This window comes from Thalassophryne amazonica, chromosome 1 (assembly GCF_902500255.1).
Source record: "Thalassophryne amazonica chromosome 1, fThaAma1.1, whole genome shotgun sequence".
Classification (NCBI taxonomy): Eukaryota; Metazoa; Chordata; class Actinopteri; order Batrachoidiformes; family Batrachoididae; genus Thalassophryne; species Thalassophryne amazonica.
The window spans coordinates 68,637,762-68,659,588 of record NC_047103.1 but is presented as its reverse complement, the minus strand read 5'-3'; the positions used below and the strand labels follow the sequence as shown (position 1 = coordinate 68,659,588).

The following is a 21,827-nucleotide window of genomic DNA, read 5'->3' as shown; positions in this document are numbered from 1 at the left end:
ATTGGCTTCCTGTTAATTCTAGAATAGAATTTAAAAATCTTCTTCTTACTTATAAGGTTTGAATAATCAGGTCCCATCTTATCTTAGGGACCTCAATAGTACCATATCACCCCAATAGAGCGCTTCGCTCTCAGACTGCAGGCTTACTTGTAGTTCCTAGGGTTTGTAAGAGTAGAATGGGAGGCAGAGCCTTCAGCTTTCAGGCTCCTCTCCTGTGGAACCAGCTCCCAATTCAGATCAGGGAGACAGACACCCTCTCTACTTTTAAGATTAGGTTTAAAACTTTCCTTTTTGCTAAAGCTTATAGTTAGGACTGGATCAGATGACCCTGAACCATCCCTTAGTTATGCTGCTATAGACTTAGACTGCTGGGGGGTTCCCATGATGCACTGAGTGTTTCTTTCTCTTTTTGCTCTGTATGCACCACTCTGCATTTAATCATTAGTGATTGATCTCTGCTCCCCTCCACAGCATGTCTTTTTCCTGGTTCTCTCCCTCAGCCCCAACCAGTCCCAGCAGAAGACTGCCCCTCCCTGAGCCTGGTTCTGCTGGAGGTTTCTTCCTGTTAAAAGGAGTTTTTCTTTCCCACTGTCGCCAAGTGCTTGCCCACAGGGGGTCATTTGACCGTTGGGGTTTTTCCGTAATTATTGTATGGCCTTGCCTTACAATATAAAGCGCCTTGGGGCAACTGTTTGTTGCGATTTGGCGCTATATAAATAAAATTGATTTGATTTGATTTGAAAGCCGCGCAAGACCGATTTGCTTTGGAAGCAAGACAACGGAACACCTCCGTTTCGGTGTGTCAGAGGACAAGTTTGGACATGTGCAGCTCTCCACAATTTCTCTGATACTTACTGGACTGGTAAGGCTTTCAAAGCTTACCAGTCCAGTAAGTATCAGGTCCGGTGGCTTGTGCCGAGTCGTCGCAGCTCGGAGCACGGCACGCCGAGCGGCCTTAAAGGGGTGCTTAAAGCTGTAGTAACAGTCATTCTCTGTGAAACCCGTAAAATTTTCACCGAAAGCCAGATAAATTTTTCGAATGGTTTCCAGGTGCCAGTTTCTAACAGCTTCTGAAAAAAGTCTGATGGAAAAAAAGTCCTTTTCATTCCGCCATTTCCAGACAATGAAAATCCGACGAGGGGGCGGGACCACTCCTTCCCAAGGTGTGCTCACAGGCGAATGAAGTAACCGACAGGCGTGGAAAAACTCACGCATGCGCACGAGGGTTCAAGCATGTCTGACGGAAAAACATATGAATGAAATCCATATAGTTTTTGAAAAAAAATAAAAAAGGACCGTTACTTTATTGACAGACCTCGTATATATATCTCGTATATCAGAATCAGAATGGTTTTGTTGCCATATCACAACATTAGGAAATTGCTGCGGTACTCTGTGCTAACATAAAAGATAAAATTCTGTGCAAAAAAAAAATAGAGCAGTAAAACAAATAATATATAATAAAAACATTACACTATAACAATGTTACAAAATGTACAGAATGTACAAGGTCTGTTAGAAAAGTATCTGACCTTTTTATTTTTTTCAAAAACCATATGGATTTGAATCACGTGTGATTGCATCAGCCAAGCTTGAACCTTCGTGCGTATGCGTGAGTTTTTTCACGCCTGTCAGTTGCGTCATTCGCCTGTGAGCAGGCTTTGGGTGAGCAGTGGTGGTAGCAGTGGTAACCATTCGGAAAATTCAAATGGCTTTGAGGGACGATTTTATGGGGATTACACAGATTAAGGAGTGATCCAGCCGGTTTAAAGACCACCCACAGCTGCTGAGAGCGCGCCGCGCTCTGAGCGCCGATCAACAGGCTGAAACCCCGCTGAAACAACCAGATCATTTCCAGCGTGAAGGCTTTGTTGATCCGGGATGTCGTCTGACTTACACAAAAATGGCAGGAGACGTGGACATCAGTACCTTTTCAGCACATTCCACTGTTACAGGAGTTTTTTTCATGGAAAGAAAAGTGGACGGATGCGCCACCGTGCCGCTCATGGCGCGGCACAAAACCACCTCCATGTTGGTCTCACAGGACGGCTTTGAGATGGCTTTCAGACAGCTGTCGGTGGGTTTTCAGTCGTGTGACTAACCGAGAAATTGTGGATGAGCCTGGACATGCCAGAACATGTCCTGTGAGGCTTCATCACAGCGTTGCTTGGCGCCATGCAGCCCCACCGTGACGCGCGGGATTCCTCCGCACGTCTGTCTCAGTGTGCCGAAAAACTGCTGATGTCCACGTCTTCCGCAATTCCTGTGCTAGTCAGAGGACGTCCCACATAAAACACAGCGTCCAGTTTGGAAATGAACGGCACATTCCACTGTTACAGGAGTTTTTGTCATGGAAAGAGGAGCGGAGGAATTCCGCGCGTCTCGGCGGTGCCGCATGGCGCAAAGCAACGCCGTGATGAAGCCTCACAGGACATGTTCTGGCATGTCCAGGCTCATCCACAATTTCTCGGTTAGTCACACGATTGAAAACCCACCAACAGCCATCTGAAAGCCATCTCAAAGCCGTCCTGTGAGACCAACACGGAGGTGGTTTTGTGCCGTGCCATGAGCGGCACGGTGGCGCATCCGTCCGCTTTTCTTTCCATGAAAAAACTTCTGTAACAGTGGAATGTGCCGAAAAAGTACTGATGTCCACGTCTCCTGCCATTTTTGTGTAAGTCAGACGACATCCCGGATCAACAAAGCCTTCACGTTGGAAATGATCTGGTTGTTTCAGCGGGGTTTCAGCCTGTCGAACGGTGCTCGGAGCGCGGCGCGCTCTCAGCAGCTGTGGGTGGTCTTTAAACCGGCTGGAGCACTCCTTAATCTGTGTGATCCCCATAAATCGTCCCTGAAAGCCATTTGAATTTTCCGAATGGTTACCAGCTGGAGGTCTCTCACAGTTTCTGGAAAAAATTGATGCAGCAAAGCTCCAAATCGTTCAGACATTTTATTTGCAATAAAAATCCGACGAAAGGGGTGGACCACTGCTCACACAAAGCCTGCTCACAGGCGAATGACGCAACCGACAGGCGTGATGCAATCACACGTGATTCAAATCCATATGGTTTTTAAAAAAATAAAAAGGTCAGATACTTTTCTAACAGACCTCATATATGAGGTAAGATAAATATATAAGATATATATACATATACGCATACATACGAGGTCTGTTAGAAAACTATCCGACCTTTTTATTTTTTGCAAAAACTATATGGATTTGAATCATGTGCGCTTGCATCAGCCAAGCTTGAACCTTCGTGCGCATGCGTGAGTTTTTTCACGCCTGTCGGTTGCGTCATTTGCCTGTGAGCACGCTTTGAGTGAGCAGTGGTCCAGCCCCCTCGTCGGATTTTTATTGTGAGGAAAATGTCTGAAAGATTTGGAGCTTTGCTGCATCAAATTTTTCCAGAAACTGTGAGAGACAGCCAGGTGGAAACCATTCGGAAGATTCAGACGGCTTTCAGGGACGATTCTATGGGGATCACACAGATTAAGAGATTAAGGATTTTTACAACCGGTTTAAAGACGGCGCACAATGGCGGAGGGTGCGCCGCGCTCTGAGTGGCGATCGACAGGCTGAAACGACCAGATCATTTCCAAACTGAACGCTGTGTTGATCCGGGACGTCGTCTGACTACTACAGAAATGGTGGAAGAGGTGGATATACCACTTTTTCGGCACATTCCACTATTACAGGAGTTTTTGTCATGGAAAGAGGAGCGGAGGAGTTCGCCATGGAGCCGCTAATGGCGCGGGACAAAAGCACCTCCATGTTGGTCTCACAGGACATGTTGTAACATGCTCAGCTCTTGCACCATTCGGAAGATTCAGACGGCTTTCGGTGGCTTTTCAGTTGTGTGACTATCCAAGAAATTGTGGACGAGCTGGACATGCCACATCATGTCCTGTGAGGCTTCATCACGGCGTTTCTTTTGTCCCGCGCCATTAGTGGCTCCATCCCGATGTGCGAATTCCTCCACACGTCTTTTCATGACAGAAACTCCCGTAACAGTGGAATGTGCTGAAAAAGTGGTATGTCCACCTCTTCTGCCATTTCTGTAGTAGTCAGACGACGTCCCGGATCAACACAGCGTTCAGTTTGGAAATGATCTGATCGTTTCAGCCTGTCGATCGCCGCTCGGAGCGCGGCGCGCCCTCCGCCATTGTGCGCCGTGTTTAAACCGGTTGTAACACTCCTTAATCTGTGTGATCCCATAGAATCGTCCCTGAAAGCCGTCTGAATCTTCCGCATGGTTTCCACCTGGCTATCTCTCACAGTTTCTGGAAAAATTTGATGCAGCAAAGCTCCAATCGTTCAGACATTTTCCTCACAATAAAAATCCGACGAGGGGGCTGGACCACTGCTCACTCAAAGCGTGCTCACAAGCGAATGACGCCATCGACAGGCGTGAAAAAACTCACGCATGTGCACGAAGGTTCAAGCTTGGCTGATGCAAGCGCACATGATTCAAATCCATATAGTTTTTGCTAAAAATAAAAAGGTTGGATAGTTTTCTAACAGTTCTCGTACATATAACAGACCTCATACATATATACGAGGTCTATTAGAAAAGTATCCGACCTTATTATTTTTTTCAAAAACCATATGGATTTGAATCATGTGTGATTACATCAGACATGCTTGAACCCTCGTGGGCATGCGAGAGTTTTTTCACGCCGGTCGGTGGGCAGTCTTTGAGTGTGGAGTCGCCCACCCTCTCGTTGACTTTTTCATTGTTTAGGAATGGCTCAGAGCTGCTTTGTTTGATCAAAATTTTTTCAAAACTGTAAGGCACAACTCAGTGGACAACATTCGATAAATTCAGCTGGTTTTCGGTAAAAATTTTAACGGCTGATGAGAGATTTTGGTCTGGTAGTGTCGCCGTAAGGACGGCCCACAGCGCCTGACGGCGATCTGCGCTTCAGGCTCTGTTGATCCAGGAAGTCATCAGAGAACAGAGAACTTTCAGAAGAAGTCGGCAGGAGGAGTTTATTAGGACATTCCATTGTTAACGGACATTTTGTAATGAAAGAACGTGCGGGCAGAGTCGCATGTCGGGCCGGACCCGACCGTGGGGGGTTGCGACAGGAAAAACACCTCCGTTGGAAACCTTAACGGGCAAGTTGGAACATGCCCAAGCTGTTAAACAATTTCTCAGTTACTCACTTGTTGAAAGCCATCAAAAGCCGCCTGAATTTTACAAATGGTTTTCAACACGGAGGTGTTTTTCCTGTCGCGGCGCACACAGATTTGCCGAGTCATCACGGAAACGACTCAGCGAATTTGCGCGCATGTCTTTCATTAAAAAATGTCAAACAGTGGATTGTCCGCATAAAGTCCTCATGCCGGCCTCTTCTGAATCTTCTCTGTTCTCTCACGACATCCTGGGTGAATTAAGCCTTAAATTAGGATGTTTTCAGGTCGAAACAGGCCGACGACGGCGCCTGGAAGCGCTGCACGATGTCCTGCTCTGTGGGAAGTCCTTACAGCGACAGAAACACCCCATAATCTCTCATCAGCCGTTAAACTTTTCACCGAAAACCAGCTTAATTTCTCGAATAGTGTCCACTCGGATATTCCTCACAGGTCCAGAAAAAATGTTGATAAAGCAACGCGCACCGTCTCGAGCAGCGTGTGAAACAAAGGAATTCAGCCGAGAGGGCGGGACCACATCTCACGCAAGGCCTGCCCACAGGGAAATGACGTCACCGACACGCATGAAAAAACTCACGCATGCGCACGAGGGTTCAAGCATGATTGGTGTAATCGCATGTCATTCAAATCCATATAGTTAAAAAAAAAAATAAAAGGGTCGGTTTATTATCTAATAGACCTCGTATATGTATATATATACACTCAGCAAAAATATAAACGCAGCACTTTTTGTTTTGCTCCCATTTTGTATGAGATGAATTCAAAGATCTAAAACTTTTTCCACATACACAATATCACCATTTCCCTCAAATATTGTTCACAAACCAGTCTAAATCTGTGATAGTGAGCACTTCTCCTTTGCTGAGATAATCCATCCCACCTCACAGGTGTGCCATATCAAGATGCTGATTAGACACCATGATTAGTGCACAGGTGTGCCTTAGACTGCCCACAATAAAAGGCCACTCTGAAAGGTGCAGTTTTATCACACAGCACAATGCCACAGATGTCGCAAGATTTGAGGGAGCGTGCAATTGGCATGCTGACAGCAGGAATGTCAACCAGAGCTGTTGCTCATGTATTGAATGTTCATTTCTCTACCATAAGCCGTCTCCAAAGGCGTTTTAGAGAATTTGGCAGTACATCCAACCAGCCTCACAACTGCAGACCACGTGTAACCACACCAGCCCAGGACCTCCACATCCAGCATGTTCACCTCCAAGATCATCTGAGACCAGCCACTCGGACAGCTGCTGAAACAATCGGTTTGCATAACCAAAGAATTTCTGCACAAACTGTCAGAAACCGTCTCAGGGAAGCTCATCTGCATGCTCATCGTCCTCATCTGGGTCTCGACCTGACTCCAGTTCGTCGTCGTAACCGACTTGAGTGGACAAATGCTCACATTCGCTGGAGTTTGGCACGTTGGAGAGGTGTTCTTTTCGCGGATGAATCCCGGTTCACACTGTTCAGGGCGGATGGCAGACAGGGTGTGTGGCGTTGTGTCAATGTTGTTGATCGAGTGGCCCATGGTGGCGATGGGGTTATGGTATGGGCAGGCATCTGTTATGGACGAAGAACACAGGTGCATTTTATTGATGGCATTTTGAATGTACAGAGATACCGTGACAAGATCCTGAGGCCCATTGTTGTGCCATACATCCAAGAACATCACCTCATGTTGCAGCAGGATAATGCACAGCCCCATGTTGCAAGGATCTGTACACAATTCTTGGAAGCTGAAAATGTCCCAGTTCTTGCATGGCCGGCATACTCACCGGACATGTCACCCTTTGAGCACGTTTGGGATGCTCTGGACCGGCGTATACGACAGCGTGTACCAGTTCCTGCCAATATCCAGCAACTTCGGACAGCCATTGAAAAGGAGTGGACCAACATTCCACAGGCCACAATTGACAACTTGATCAACTCTATGCGAAGGAGATGTGTTGCACTGCATGAGGCAAATGGTGGTCACACCAGATACTGACTGGTATCCCCCCCCAATAAAACAAAACTGCACCTTTCAGAGTGGCCTTTTATTGTGGACAGTCTAAGGCACACCTGTGCACTAATCATGGTGTCTAATCAGCATCTTGATATGGCACACCTGTGAGGTGGGATGGATTATCTCAGCAAAGGAGAAGTGCTCACTATCACAGATTTAGACTGGTTTGTGAACAATATTTGAGGGAAATGGTGATATTGTGTATGTGGAAAAACTTTTAGGTCTTTGAGTTCATCTCATACAAAATGGGAGCAAAACCAAAAGTGGTTGTATTTATATTTTTGCTGAGTGTACGTATATATATATGTGTGTGTGTGTGTGTGTGTGTGTGTGTGTGTGTGTGTGTGTGTGTGTGTGTGTGTGTGTGTGTGTGTGTTGTGTGTGTGTGTGTGTGTGTGTGTGAATTAAAAAGATGGCCCATTTGTTTTCTCAGTAATGTTGGATTAATTGGACCCATGTAATAAAGTTACAGATACGTAAATGTTAAAAGTGCTAATGCCATTAGCATCCAAAAAAAAAAATAGACATGATTTCACCTAACAGAAATGATGTTTACGTCTTAGATTATTCATTAGGAGATGTAACCACACAACAAATATTATTATAAATATCCATAATAAAATGCTCATAGTCTTCCACAACAGCTACCAGATGCAGAAAGCAGCCTCTGGGCAAGTGGTGCTCTGAACACGGCTCACTGCACACTAGGTGTCATTCAAAGTGGTCACACCCCTAATTATGTATACGTTTATGGCTTAAAACAGTGGTTTTCAAACTGTGAGGTGCTCCCCACCTGCAGAGTTCTTCCCGGGGGGCTCAAGCCACGAAGCAGTGCACTGATCCACTGCTTCATTGGTTCATTGCTTTGCTGCTTTTCAGAAGCAGCAAGTCCACTTCTTAATCCCTCTCAAAGCCATTTATAAATGTCAATCGTGAGTCACTTTTGTGCGGATTAAAGTTAGTAACTGGGATTCTTGTGTTGTTGCAGGAAAGAAACGAGAATCGTCCTCCGTTCTGTTCGCACAGCTCCAAATGCTGCGCCGCTCTCTGCCGAGTCAAGTTAGAGTCCGGCCGGAATAAGAACTTCAAAGTGAATCACCAATTTAAATCAAATGACACCTCTTTCCAACGTTGTAACACAGACAACAAACTACAACAGACTAAAACATTTCTTTCCTCCCAATATGAGACGTCCTGTGTTCTTTATGAATTACATTGATGCTGACGTGCAACCGGCTGCAAGAGCTCAGCTCAGAGGTATGGAGTTAACATTCATGCCATTAATGTCTGAAAGGATATGCTTTTGAGAAAAATTACAGATTGTGTTTATTTTTATTATGTCCAGAGATCAAGGATCCAGTGACCAATTTCATATATATTTACTTTAAGATTCAATAAAATGTTCACATAGAAAACCTGTAAAGCCTTCTTTTATTACACAGAAAATTCACAGGAGGTATTGATAAGGGAATTGATAATGGCATCAGTTTAATTAAAATCTTATCAATACCGATCCCTGAAGTTGAATTAATATTATTTATGTTAAAATGTGTTAGTTATGCCAAAGATATTTAAAAACATACAGAGATGTTTAAATGTTTTTAAAAAGCAATATTCAAAATATGACAAAGGGTAAAAATAGAAGAATAGAAAGTTCTTTAAAAATGCATGTTTAAAATGTTTGAAAAGGGTGTAAAATGTGTGAAAGAATAGAAAGTTCTTTAAAAACATGTTAAAAATGTTACAAAGGCTGTAAAATGTGTAAATGCATAGACGGATCCTTAAAATGTACAAATACTTTTAAAATGTGTTTAAGATGTGTAAAAGAATAAAAAGAAACACAAGAAGATTTAGAAATTGTGTGTAGGTGTGTCGTGGGGGGGGGGGGCACTATCATTTGTTCTCTGAGGGGGAGCTCACTCTCCCACACTTTAAAAACTCCAGCGTAAAATATTTTAAGCTAGGAGTGATATTAATAAATTCACCCCTGTGCACTTACAGTGGGGGGAGAAACAAGCCATGCAGACCAAAACCCCTTTTTTTGTTGCACATGTTGTAAACATGTTTATTTCTGCTCTAAAGTTGGACATTTTTTACATGGGTTTCAGTGGGAAAATGCTCAGGTTTGAAGTCAGCCTCAAGCAACCAGTCAAAGTGCTGCAAGGTTTTTGAGTTCTATGTACTGTATGTTTCTATTGGGTCCATCAAAGGTTACTGCTTTGTTACTTTTCAGTTAGAGGTTTAATAGTTTGTCAAAGCTAACATTTAGGTTAGCTGTGCCCACCAAGGCAAGATATTTTGTTAGGATTTCTTGTAATTCAAAATACTGTAAAATTGGAGAAATCAGACATGTTAAATTCAGGAACAGGAGTGGCAGAACATGATGGTGTGACAATGCAACAGAAGGGATGAAGTGTGGTGTCATGACAAGATAGTAGATATGTTGCTAGATTTGTCAAGAGATAAAAATGCAAAATAAAGCAACATGTCCTCATATATTTATGTACACTGCACACTCCACCTCATGCCTAATGTCTCTGTATATATAACATCTTTGAGATTTATCACATTTGATGACAGCTTAGGAGAGCAGTTTAGGGATTTGTCAAATCCTGAGTACATGGCAGTATTTAAGTGAGTCCAGTGCCATGCATTTTGAGTACTTTAAAAAAACTTCAGTGACTCACTTCTTGTAATCACTCACCTTTCATTATGTTTCTGCCCTCTTTCTCTTGCCTATCCTCCCTTTTGTTTTTCTTTGCTCCCTCTCTTTGTAGGAGAATCCCTACATGTGTAACAACGAATGTGACGCCACCACTGAGGAGCTCGCACACCCTCCAGAGCTCATGTTTGACATTGAGGGCCGAAATCCTACTACTTTCTGGCAGTCCACATCCTGGAAAAAGTACCCAAAAGCCCTCCTGGTCAACATTACACTATCTTGGAAACAAGACAATTGAGCGACGGATGACATCATTCTCAACCTTTGAGTCAGGCCGTCCAGAACAGATGGTCCTAGAAAGTCACTGGATTATGGGCGAACCTGGCAGCCCTATCAGTTTTATGCCACAGACTGCCTGGATGCTTTCACCATGGAACCCAAGACAGTGCAGGATCTGGACCCAGCATACCCTCTGGCATCATCTGCACTGAGGAGTACTCTCGAGGCTAGTGTGGAAGTATGACAAAACTGTGCGCTTGAGATTAAGGACCGCTTTGCTCTGTTTTGCTGGGCCCCGTCTCCACAACATGGCTTCACTTTACGGCCAACTGGACACCACCAAGAACTGAGGGACTTTTTTACGATCACAGACCTAAGAGTGCGCCTCCTACGTCCGCCACAGGAGCTACAATGGTGGATGAGAACAACTTGTCCAGATACTTCTACGCCATTTCTGACATTAAAGTCAGGGCAGGTAAGACCTGAGTTCACCGTTTTCATGTGCATTGTGTTTGTGACAGTTCTCTAAATTAGACCAACCTTTTCACATTTGGTGATATGTTATACTTACACAAGTATTTTCAGTGGTTGTTCTACATTTTCATTGCAACTTACGGCAACCCAACATAGAAGAGAAATGCTTTTCCCGAAGCCATTCTTTCCAATTAGGTGGTGGATCCATAATGATGTGCAGAGTTCACCAGTTGTCAGCACGTCTAATTAAACAAGCTGCTTGCAGCTTGCTGAAGCAGTCTGTTTTAGACACGAAATTCACTCTGCTGTCTATTAGTCCATGGAAGACATTAGAGGTATTATTGAGCTGTCAGGTCACTCTGCATTGTAATTAATATTTGATTTACGTAATCCACAGAGGGTCATACAACATGAAAACAAGATGCTATTATACGTTCGAGGAAACGCCAGCAAAATCTTTACTTCTTTATTCTACCGTAAGGCATCACCAGAGCATATGTTGACCTCACTGGATGTGTTCTGCACTATTTTGTTCGCAGTGTAACAGATGTGATACGGCTCTAAGGATGAGGGAATGAAGATTTAATTACTCTTGGTTTGCTCTTCACACATGAGAAGCCCAAGTGCAGAGAACTGCCACAAAAGTTTCTAGGATGCATAGGCCGCTTCCAATGTCACACTGCCCTAACAGTGGCTCACATCAGCTATAACTGAGTTATCATACTACGCTTAAGCCTGAATGTAGAGTGATAGGCTCAAATCATTCAGATCCTGTTTATGCCACCTTCAGAATATGTAAATTGTGGTCAGATGGCGTTCGGACTGCCATCGGATAGGTGTCCCATCTCGACGGCGCCCGGGAGAGTTTTCAACATGTGGTCACACTCGGGGCTGTCCGGGACGACTTTCACCAACTGTGTGGACTTCTGCAGATGGCTGTCAGAACATTTTGTAACTGAAATCCAACACTTTTCAGATGTGCATTCGATCACAAGTCTGACACCCTTCTGTGTGATTCCAGCTATTCCAGTATCTACAGAAGGTGTGCAATAATTATTACCTCTTAAACCCTAGAGTCCTCAAATTTGGGGACTTGCCCTGTTTGGAACATTTGAACACTCATAACTAAACCAATGCTAACACCAACATACACTATTATACATCAAAATGTCAAGCGAAGTCTCCACTACAAAAGTATCCACTTCAACCACATATCAACTAACCACAGCTGAAACGCCAAACAAATAAAGACATAAATCGGAATTCATTTTTTGTGAAAAAAACAAACAAACTCATTTACTCCTACCAAGTATTATTTACTTTCAATTTTTTTGCCTCCACAACATCCCCGTCATTTAGCTGATCCAAACATTTTGCATTTTTGACCTTGTACAAGCTGAGAAATAAATCATAATGTATGGGTATGTGATTTTGGTGAAATAGGCTCTAGGGCTTAAGGGGTTAAACAAAATTGGACAGGTGCATTAATTTGGGCGCCCTTCTCATTTTATTGATTTGAATACATGTAGCAATAATTATTGGAACACAAAACTGGTTTGGTAAGCTCATTGACCCTTGACCTCCTTACACAGGTGAATCCAATCATGAGAAAGGGTATTTAAGATGGCCATTTTGCAACTGCTTCCCCTCTTTGCATCTCTTTTAATGAGTGGCAACATGGGAGCTGCTAAACGACTCTCAAATGACTTGAAAACAAAGACTGTTCAACATCATGGTTTAGGGGAAGCATACAAAATGCTATCTCAGAGATTTCAGATGTCAGTTTCCAATGTGAGGACCATAGTGAGGAAATGGAAGACCACAGGCACAGTACTAGTTAAGGCCTGAAGTGACAGGCCAAGAAATATCTCAGATAAGCTGAAGCAAAGGATGGTGAGAACAGTCATAGTCAACCCACAGACCTGCTCCAAAGACCTACAACATGATCTTGCTGCAGATAGTGTCTCTGTGCATTGTTCAACTGTACAGTGCACTTTGCATAAAGAGATGCTGTATGATGCTGTAATGCAGAGGAAGTTTTTCTGCTTACACGCCACAAACAGAGTTGCTTGAGATATGCGGAAGCACATTTAGACAAGCCAGGTTCATTTTGGAATAAGGTGCTTTGGACTGATGAACCTAAAATTGAGTTATTTTTTACATTACAATGGGCGGTATGTATGGCTGAAAAAGAACAGAGCATTCCAAGAAAATTGCTTGCTACCTACAGTAAAATTTGGAGGTGGTTCCATCATTCTGTGTGGCTGTGTGGCCAGTGCAGGTACTGGGAATCTTGTTAAAGTTAAGGGTCGCATGGAATCCAGTCAATATCAGTAGATTCTTGAGAACATTGTTCATGAATCAGTGACAAAGTTGAAGTTGCACCGGAGCCTGGATCTTTCAACAAGACAATGACCCTAAACACTGCTCAAAATCTACTAAGGCATTCATGCAGAGGAACAAGTACAACATTGAGAATGGCCATCCTCAGTCCCCAGACCTGAATATTATTGAAAACCTGTGGAGTGATTTAAGCGGGTTACCCATGCTCAGAAACGAACAAACCTGAGATGTTTGGAAAAAAGAATGGTCCCAAAATACCTTTATTCAGAATCCAGACCCTCATTTGGAAGCTATAGGAAGCATTAGAGGCTGTTATTTCTGCAAAAGGAGGATCTACTAAATACTGATGTATTTTTTCTGTTGGGGTGCCCAAATTTATGCACCTGCCTAATTTTGTTTAAGGAATTATTGCACACTTTCTGTAAATCCTATAAACTTCATTTCATTTCTCAAATATCACTGTGTTTGTCTGCTATATTATACATTAACTGAAATTACCGATCCAAACACCAATGATTTATAAGGAAAATCATGGAAATCATCAGGGGTGCCCAAACTTTTATATACAACTGTATATTGAGCTGTGAAAGACTTACAGTTTCTCTCCAGTGATGTATTATCAAGCATTAATGTCTGCTCATTCAACGGTGAAACTGATGTAGGGGATACAGGATGGAACTCCAGCATTTTTTTTTACTTCTAATTTTTGTCTTCCGCAGGCCTAAGGGGGATTATGTTGTGATTTTCATCTGTCTGTCTGTCTGTCTGTCTGTACGTCCATCCATCCCAAAAGGTTTTTGTGTGAAATCAACTCCTCTCACACTTTTAGGAGGAATTTTGTTTAAAGAATTATTGCACACTTTCTGTACATCCTATAAACATCATTTCACTTCTTAAATATCACTGTTTGTCTGCTATATGATATCTGATCCAACAATCAATGATTGCAAAGGAAAATCATGAAATTATCAGGGGTCCCCAAACTTTTGCATACAACTGTCCACTGAGCAAGAAGGGTTATTATAATCAGTGCCTCACTAAGTTTGAGAAGGTCATTCAGCAAAAATAATTGGAGGGAATTTATGAACACAAAAAGAGTTAGATGGGGCATTCCATTCAACACCAGCTGAAATGAAGGGGGCTGTCATAGGCGCAGATTATTTATTCTGTCTGACTAATCATGACCAAACTCATATATTCCTGTGGGGCTGTATATTTGAACAATCGCTGCACGCCAACAGGCTGCGGACCATTTCCCAGCCTGCTGCTTTGGAGTGACGCTTCCAGGAAAAATGTTCCTCACTGTTTACCAAAGGTAACACACAGTTCAGCAGTAATGAGATACACTCTTCCACAGAGATGCTTTATGACACACACACACACACACACACACACACACACACACACACACACACACACACACCACACACACACACACACCACACACACACACCACACACACCACACACACACACACACACACACACACTCCCATGGCGAATCACTGCTCAACCCTTTCTCTGTGTGTCGTATACGATACATAAGCTCCTTAACCCCCGGGATAGAGTTCTGTGGGACTCGGTTGGAGTGATTTTCCAGGGGCACTGAGTTGAATCAGGCATATTTTCACTGCGCCTGGACTGGGCCGGATCAGGAAGTGAGAGCGGGTGCACAGACAAATACAGTGGGAGAGCTTGCAGATTTTGTTCTTTTGCCACGAAAGTGTGAGAAACAAAGAGAGGAACCCTAAGCTCATCAACAAAGTAGGTCAGCTAGAAAGATGGAGTGAAGGAAAGAAGCACAACTTTGCAAAAGTGGACTGCTTTGCATCTGTCACATGCACTGTAGGTGTTTACAAGGAAGCCAGAAGCTTCATGCGTGACCGTTCCATCACGGCTGATTACAGGGGAGCACTTGTGGCAAAGACACTGGGGGGAAAAGATCGATGCACAGTGTTTCAAATCAAACCAAGCGTGCAGCTCTGAGATGGATGTGAATAAGGTGACTTAAATGAATTTGACACGTCACTGTTTTATTTTATCAGCAAAGAAAGTGTGGAGAGTTTGGAGGAATTTCTAATAATCTAGTGTATAGCTTTGGTATAATTGTTCTGCTAGTCATTTTTAAGCTGCTTTATAATAACTGTAGCTTGCAGTTTCACCAACCAACTCTCCCATCACTTCATCCCTCCGTCCTTATAGTCTCTCCACCTGTGATGAATACAGTGTAATTAAAACTGGAGGACTGTTTACTATGACTTTTTTGGCTTTCTGTTTCTCCTGTCTTGCTCAAATTCAGCTTGTTTATGTGTACCTTTTCAGCATGATAATTTATTTTTTATTATTATTATTTTACGAAGTTCATAAATTAATACAAGATGTTGGCACAAAACTGATCATGTGTTTAAAAAACTGTTGGACATACGTTGACAGTGGTTTTAAAATAAAGGGTGCAATCATGAAACTGGAGTTGTTATATAATTAATTCTGACTAATACAAAAGAATTACTCATCCTCAAAACATTAAGGTAGTAATTTGCATAGAAGCCTCTGAGTAGAATGGAAGTAATATAAAAAAAGAATAACTTGGAATAATTTGGGTACTTGTTGCCAACCAACCAACCAACCATTAAGTTGGTTCACTTAAGTAGTCTTGTAGAGTATGCAGCAACGTAAGTGTATTAAAACCACTTAACTAAATGCTTTACTAAACTAGAATTAGTCTCACTATAAAAGTATCATGCCATTTACTCATTTACCCTTCATACATAGTACAATAAGTACAACTCAGGGCGACTCACAGAGGAACAGCTAGTGAACCACAAAAACATCAAGCCGACGGGCAGGTGTCATGATGCTGATGGTTTTGTGCACGTGGGAACACAGTGTGAGCAAATTGGAAATAAAAAAAATACATGCCACCCACTGGATTTGAACCTGCACTTTCCAAAAAGCTCTGACTTGCCAGTCAAAAACTTTACCACTGTGCTACCATCACTGTCCTGTGAAATGTGCAGGAAAATGCCTAATATCAAGAAGGACATGGACATATTTAAAAAAAATAAAACCGCACACCATATAAAAACACCGCATTTTATTGAATCAAGTGGACAATGCAACTATGATCCGTTCTGTTCCTCTGTAGATAGATGACCATGTCACAGACGTACAGTCATGAAATGACATGAATGATGAAGCAGGGGCGCTATTACCATGTCCACATCTGCTGGTGGCATGTCCTGCCCAACATGCATGTCTTGTGGATGGCGTGCCGCAGGGACAGATACCGCATCGCAATGGAACAGAGCTCACGGGGTGGCGTGACATTCCAATCGCACGCTGCATGTTATGATCTGACGGTCCGTTTCACCTGGGGTAGCCTGTCAATGTGTGCGGCGTGTGCGCGCCTCACTGCAGCCCATTGCAGCAGCAATATATGTTTTTATGTATGTCCATGTGATGACAGCAAGCAGGCACACGTGCGTGACAGTGGACAGCTGTTAGTTCATGTCCGTCCCAGACACAGTACTTGTTCCCCAGCCATGATATCCAGAACCACAGAGTCACTGTGTTTGTTTGCAAAGCCACACTTGTGGGCACTTAGACAAATTTCACATCCAGCTCAACAGTCTGCTGACTGTTGTGTTAACAGTACAAATGACCACACATTTCTGAGTGCCAAGCGAGCAGTGTTAGATGTTCGAGTATGTCACCTGGAATTTGGCTGACACCTGCTGCGAGAGGGTTCGATGGGCTCTCACAGTGCATGCTCTGTCTTTCAGTTGCTGGTGTGCACAAACAGTTGTAGCAACAGGTGTATGAGGCATTAGAGGCAGCTACAGTTTTACACGTATTGAAAACGATTCCTGCTTCATGTGCACTTCATGCGCAATTCAACCACTTTCCGCACTATGTGTGAAGGGGCCCTCAGTAATGGTTGAGTTGGAATTATTTTGAAAGGTCCATGCAAATTGTTTCCTTTTTTTGTTTCTTTCTTTTTAAGTTGAGCCAAATACTGTTTTTTGTGGGTGTAGACTAGAGGGCTGCTTTGGATTGGGTCCTGCCGGGTCCCGCAGTACCCAGCACAAATCTGGCAGGAGAGGGCGGTCAAAACTTCACGGCAGGTGGGAGCAGGCAGTTACAAAAACCACTGCGGGAATGTAGTGACAGGAGGACTCAGTCAACAAAGGAGAATAGTGTAAGTATGTGGGTGTCAACACGCTACTTTCATCTTAAATAATAACAGGTGCAGAGGGACCATAACAGGAGTGAACAGAGAGACACAGACACAGCGCAGCGAGTCTGTGTCTCTCTGTGTCACAGCACAGCAAAACTGTCATATGAAACTGTCTTTAACTAATGAAAACAACCAAATCATAGTGCTATTCCTGACCAGTGTGTCAAAAGACATATAGGCCAGGGAATCCAAACAAACAACCCATGAATCTCTTTATTAATAAGCCTAAATGATGAGAGACACAAAATGAATGCATCTCTATTATAGTATGTGCAATACTTCTCAGCGTTTCACAGATGCCGGCAGGACTGGACAGGCACATTGTGGGAACAGACAGGAGTGAAACCACACACGTTGCGGTGTAGACGGTAACGGCCCGAAATTCAGCAGGAGCTGGGGGGAACAGGAAGGAAAAATTAGTCCTGCGTAGACCGCTAGTACAGACCTCTCCCAATGGGGCTTTGCATCAATCCCAGTCTTGAATTATGCCGCACCTTATTAATTCCTATGCATTGACTCCAGTGATAAACAGTAATCACATGTATCACATGACCACAATACACCTCTCACCCCCCAAACACCCTCAAAGACTGCACCCAATACAATATCTATTTTCCCTGTTTCTCTTAGTCACATCCCTGTCATAGTCTTTAATTGTCCATTATAGGCTGAAGTATTTCTAAAGCTCCAGGTTGGACAACAGAGTTTTGCCTGTCCTATTACTCAAACCTTTCCCTTCACTGTCTCAAGAAATAGAAGTGTAAGCCCCATAGTGTGAAACAAAACTCAAAGGAAGGACAAAGTTTGTTTTCACCAATATACTCCTGTGCCTGTGGAAGTTTTGATTGAATTTCTAAAGAGAGAATGTGCCACAGGGCATAGTCACCGTGGGTCAGAAACACGGCAAGGGTTCGCCACTTACTGTATTTATTTATTTATTTGTTTGTGTTTTCTGCAGGGTAGATGGGTAATTCACTTGAAGTGGAAAATTTGCCATTTAATGCACAACCTTTTTCTTTTTTCTAATTTGTAGTTGTATTCAGTGTCTGTGAATCTTACTCTGACAATGTTCCCACTCACGTTCTGAGTCGAGGTTCAGATTTGTCTCTCCTCAGCCCTGCTGTATGCGGTAACATACCCAGACAGAAACAGAATATTCCTTGAAGTTTGAAAAACCACCGCAGCCTGAACTGACAGCTGGAGACATTTTACAGTATTGCCTTGCATTCACATACTGATCTGTGGGAGATTTTCACGCAAAGCACTGACCAGCACTTCATGAGAAATTTGACACTTATGGTTACATCCTTTTCACAAATACATAAACGTGGATCATTAATCAGGCAGCTGAACTACCAATCACCAGTTCTAAGCCTGAGTGACTGTGTGAGCAGACTGGTAAATCTCTACCACTATTAAGTATGTGACATTTCTGAACACATACCTAATCAGAGTTACAGCCAGAGAACCAGAGCATACATCCGCCAAGACATAGCAGCTGGAGTCCCTCCTCTGCACATGTCCAACCATCTCAATCTCATCTCTCTGGACTTTGTCTCCAAACCTCCCACTGAGCTCTCCCTCTGACATGTTCATTCTTAATCCTGTCCAGTCCTCGTCACTCCCAAAGAGAATCGCCACATCTTCAGCTCTGCCACTCCAGCTCTGCTCCCTCGTCTTTTTGTTAGTGCCACATTCTCTAAGCTAGAAATGTCAAACTGCTTCCAGAAAGGGTCAAGACATTGCAGGTTTCAAGTGCATCCCAACCACTCCACCAGATGATTTCACTGATTAACTGATTCCATCTGCTCAAAGTGATGTTAATCAGTGAAATTACCTGGTGGAGTGGGTCTTGTAAACTTTCCCCTTCAGTCTTACAGATATTATTCTATCAAAAATCACTCCTGCCATCATTCTCTACCCACTCCACCCTGCTTGCATCTCTTTTTCACCTCTCTACCACACTCTCCATTACTTTGGACAGTTGACCCTAAGTTTTTAAACTCACATACTTTCACCACTTCTCCACCTTGTAACCACACTATTCCACTGGGCTCCCTCTCCTTCACACACATGTGCTCAGTCTTGCTTCTACTGATTTTCATTCCCCTTCTCTCCAGAGCATATCTCCACCTTTCCAGGCTAGACTCAACCTGTTCTCTACTCTCATTGCAGATCACAATATCATCTGCAAACATTTTAGTCTATAGAGACTCATGTCTGATCTCACTGATCAACCTGTCCATCACCATTGCAAACAAGAAAGTACTCAGAGCTAATCTTTGGTGTCATTCCACCTCCACCTTGAATGAGTCTGTCATTCCTACTGCGCATTTCACCACTGTCACACTATCCTTGTTCATGTCCTGCACTACCCTCACATACTTCTCTACCACTCCAGACTTCCTCATGCAATACCACAGATCTTCTCTTGCCACCCTGTCATAAGCTTTCTCTAAATCCCAAACACACAGTGTAACTCCTTCTGGCCTTCTTCTCCATCAGTATTATCAGAGCAAACATTGCATCTGTAGTGCTCTTTCTCAGCATGAAACCTGTGTTAGTTGTTAATATGTAGGTGTGCATATAAGGATAATGTTTTTGCCACAGCACAGGTGGTGGTGCTGTTTCACCAAAGTATGCATAACATAGAATTCAGTGTGAGAGATATGTTTTTTGGTTATTAATTTGTTATGACTAGTATAAAATGGCCTGTTGTTGTTAGATCCATGTTTCTAAATTTATTTGTTGCTAAATAAGTATTGGCTAAACTGATCCCATTCTCTTCACTGTTTCTCAGTCCCAGTGGTTCATACTTACCGTCGAAATAGATTGAGACTGTCACATTCAGCAGAATTACCCCAGCTTCTCAGATGGTTTCTCTTTCACTTGGTTCAGCCATTTGTTCCTGGCTGAGTCCTTTCAGACTTCTTCAGTTGGTGTTTTGAAACTTCTTCTTCATTAATCTTGCATTGTTTGTTTATCGCTTCAAGGAGAACTGAGGGTCATAGAGTATCCAGGACAGACTGTCTGTCTTCTTAGCCATGAGGCATCTCGAGTGTGTTTCATAAGTCCCACCAAATACAGTAGTGGGCACAGCTGACCAAAAAGTTAGCTTCGATAACAGCTAATAAGCTAAATGAAAAGTTAATGTTATGAAGCTAAACTGATAAACCACCCACAAATTTATTGGAAACTACAGCTAACCGATAACTTTCAAAACTGAGTTTTAACACCACGATCACAAACCCAAACAATGAATCATCACTTCTGCCTTGTGCTGTGACCCTGTTGGAAGTTCCTGTTTACTACCTACAACCCCAATTCCAATGAAGTTAGGACGTTGTGTAAAATGTAAATAAAAACAGAATACAATGATCTGCAATTCCTCTTCAAACTATATTCACTTGAATACACCACAAAGACAAGATATTTAATGTTCAAACTGATAAACTTTATTGTTTTTGTTCAAATATCTGATCATTTTGAAATGGATGCCTGCAACACATTTCAAAAAAGCTGGGACAGTGGTATGGTTACCACTGTGTTACATCACCTTTCCTTCTAACAACACTCAGTAAGCGTTTGGGAACTGAGGACACTAATTGTTGAAGCTTTGTAGGTGGAATTCTTTCCCATTCTTGCTTGATGTATGACTTCAGTTGTTCAACAGTCTGGGGTCTCCGTTGTTATATTTTGTGTCATAATGCACCACACATTTTCAATGGGCAACAGGTCTGGACTGCGGGCAGGCCAGTCTAGTACCCACACTCTTTTATTACAAAGCCATGTTGTACATGTTGTATCATGTGCAGAATGTGGCTTGGCATTGTCTTGCTGAAATAAGCAGGGACATCCCTGAAAAAGACTTTGCTTAGATGGCAGCATGTGTTGCTCCAAAACCTGAAGGTACCTTTCAGCATTGATGGTGCCATCATAGATGTGTAAGTTGCCCATGCCATGGGCATTAACACACCCCATTCCATCATAGATGCTGGCTTTTGAACTTTGTGCTGGTAACAGTCTGGATGGTCTTTTCCTCTTTTGTTCAGAGGACATGACGTCCACGATTTCCAAAAACAATTTGAAATGTGGACTCATCAGACCACAGCACACTTTTTCACTTTGTGTCTGTCCAATTCAAATGAGCTTGGGCCCAGAGAAGGCGGCGGCGTTTCCAGATGTTGTTGACGTATGGCTTTTGCTTTGCATGGTCGAGTTTTAACTTACACTTGTAGATGTAGCAACGAACCATGATAACTGACAATGGTTTTCTGAAGTGTCCCTGAGCCCACGCGATAAGATCCTTTCGCCTGAGGGATCAATGGTCACAGGCATTCAATGTCAATGTCAATGTCACAATTAATCTCAAACCTAGTCTTCACTGGCCAGGGTCCTCATGGTTTCTATGTCTTTGTGCTCACTGGCCTTGCAGTTTTTGCAGTAGCCACCAAAGCACACCTTTCAAGACAATATTTTGATACCAAGAGGCTTTGACACAGCAAGTCTATTTGACAACTATGCATGAGAAAGCACTGAATAGCTGAATAGTGCATGTGTTTGAGATGTTGTCTGTTAAACTGAAATAATATATATTAACTATTTTGATAAAAGTGAGGAATCACCGAGAACACTTATATTTTTGTGTTCTTTCATTACTAAGGGCC

At 43.0% G+C, this 21,827-nt stretch overlaps 1 pseudogene; it reads left to right on the top strand.

Moving 5' to 3' along the window:
* Positions 1–10,636, top strand: part of LOC117507278 — a 248,582-nt pseudogene extending 237,946 nt beyond the window's left edge.
* Positions 10,637–21,827: the final 11,191 nt, after the last annotated feature.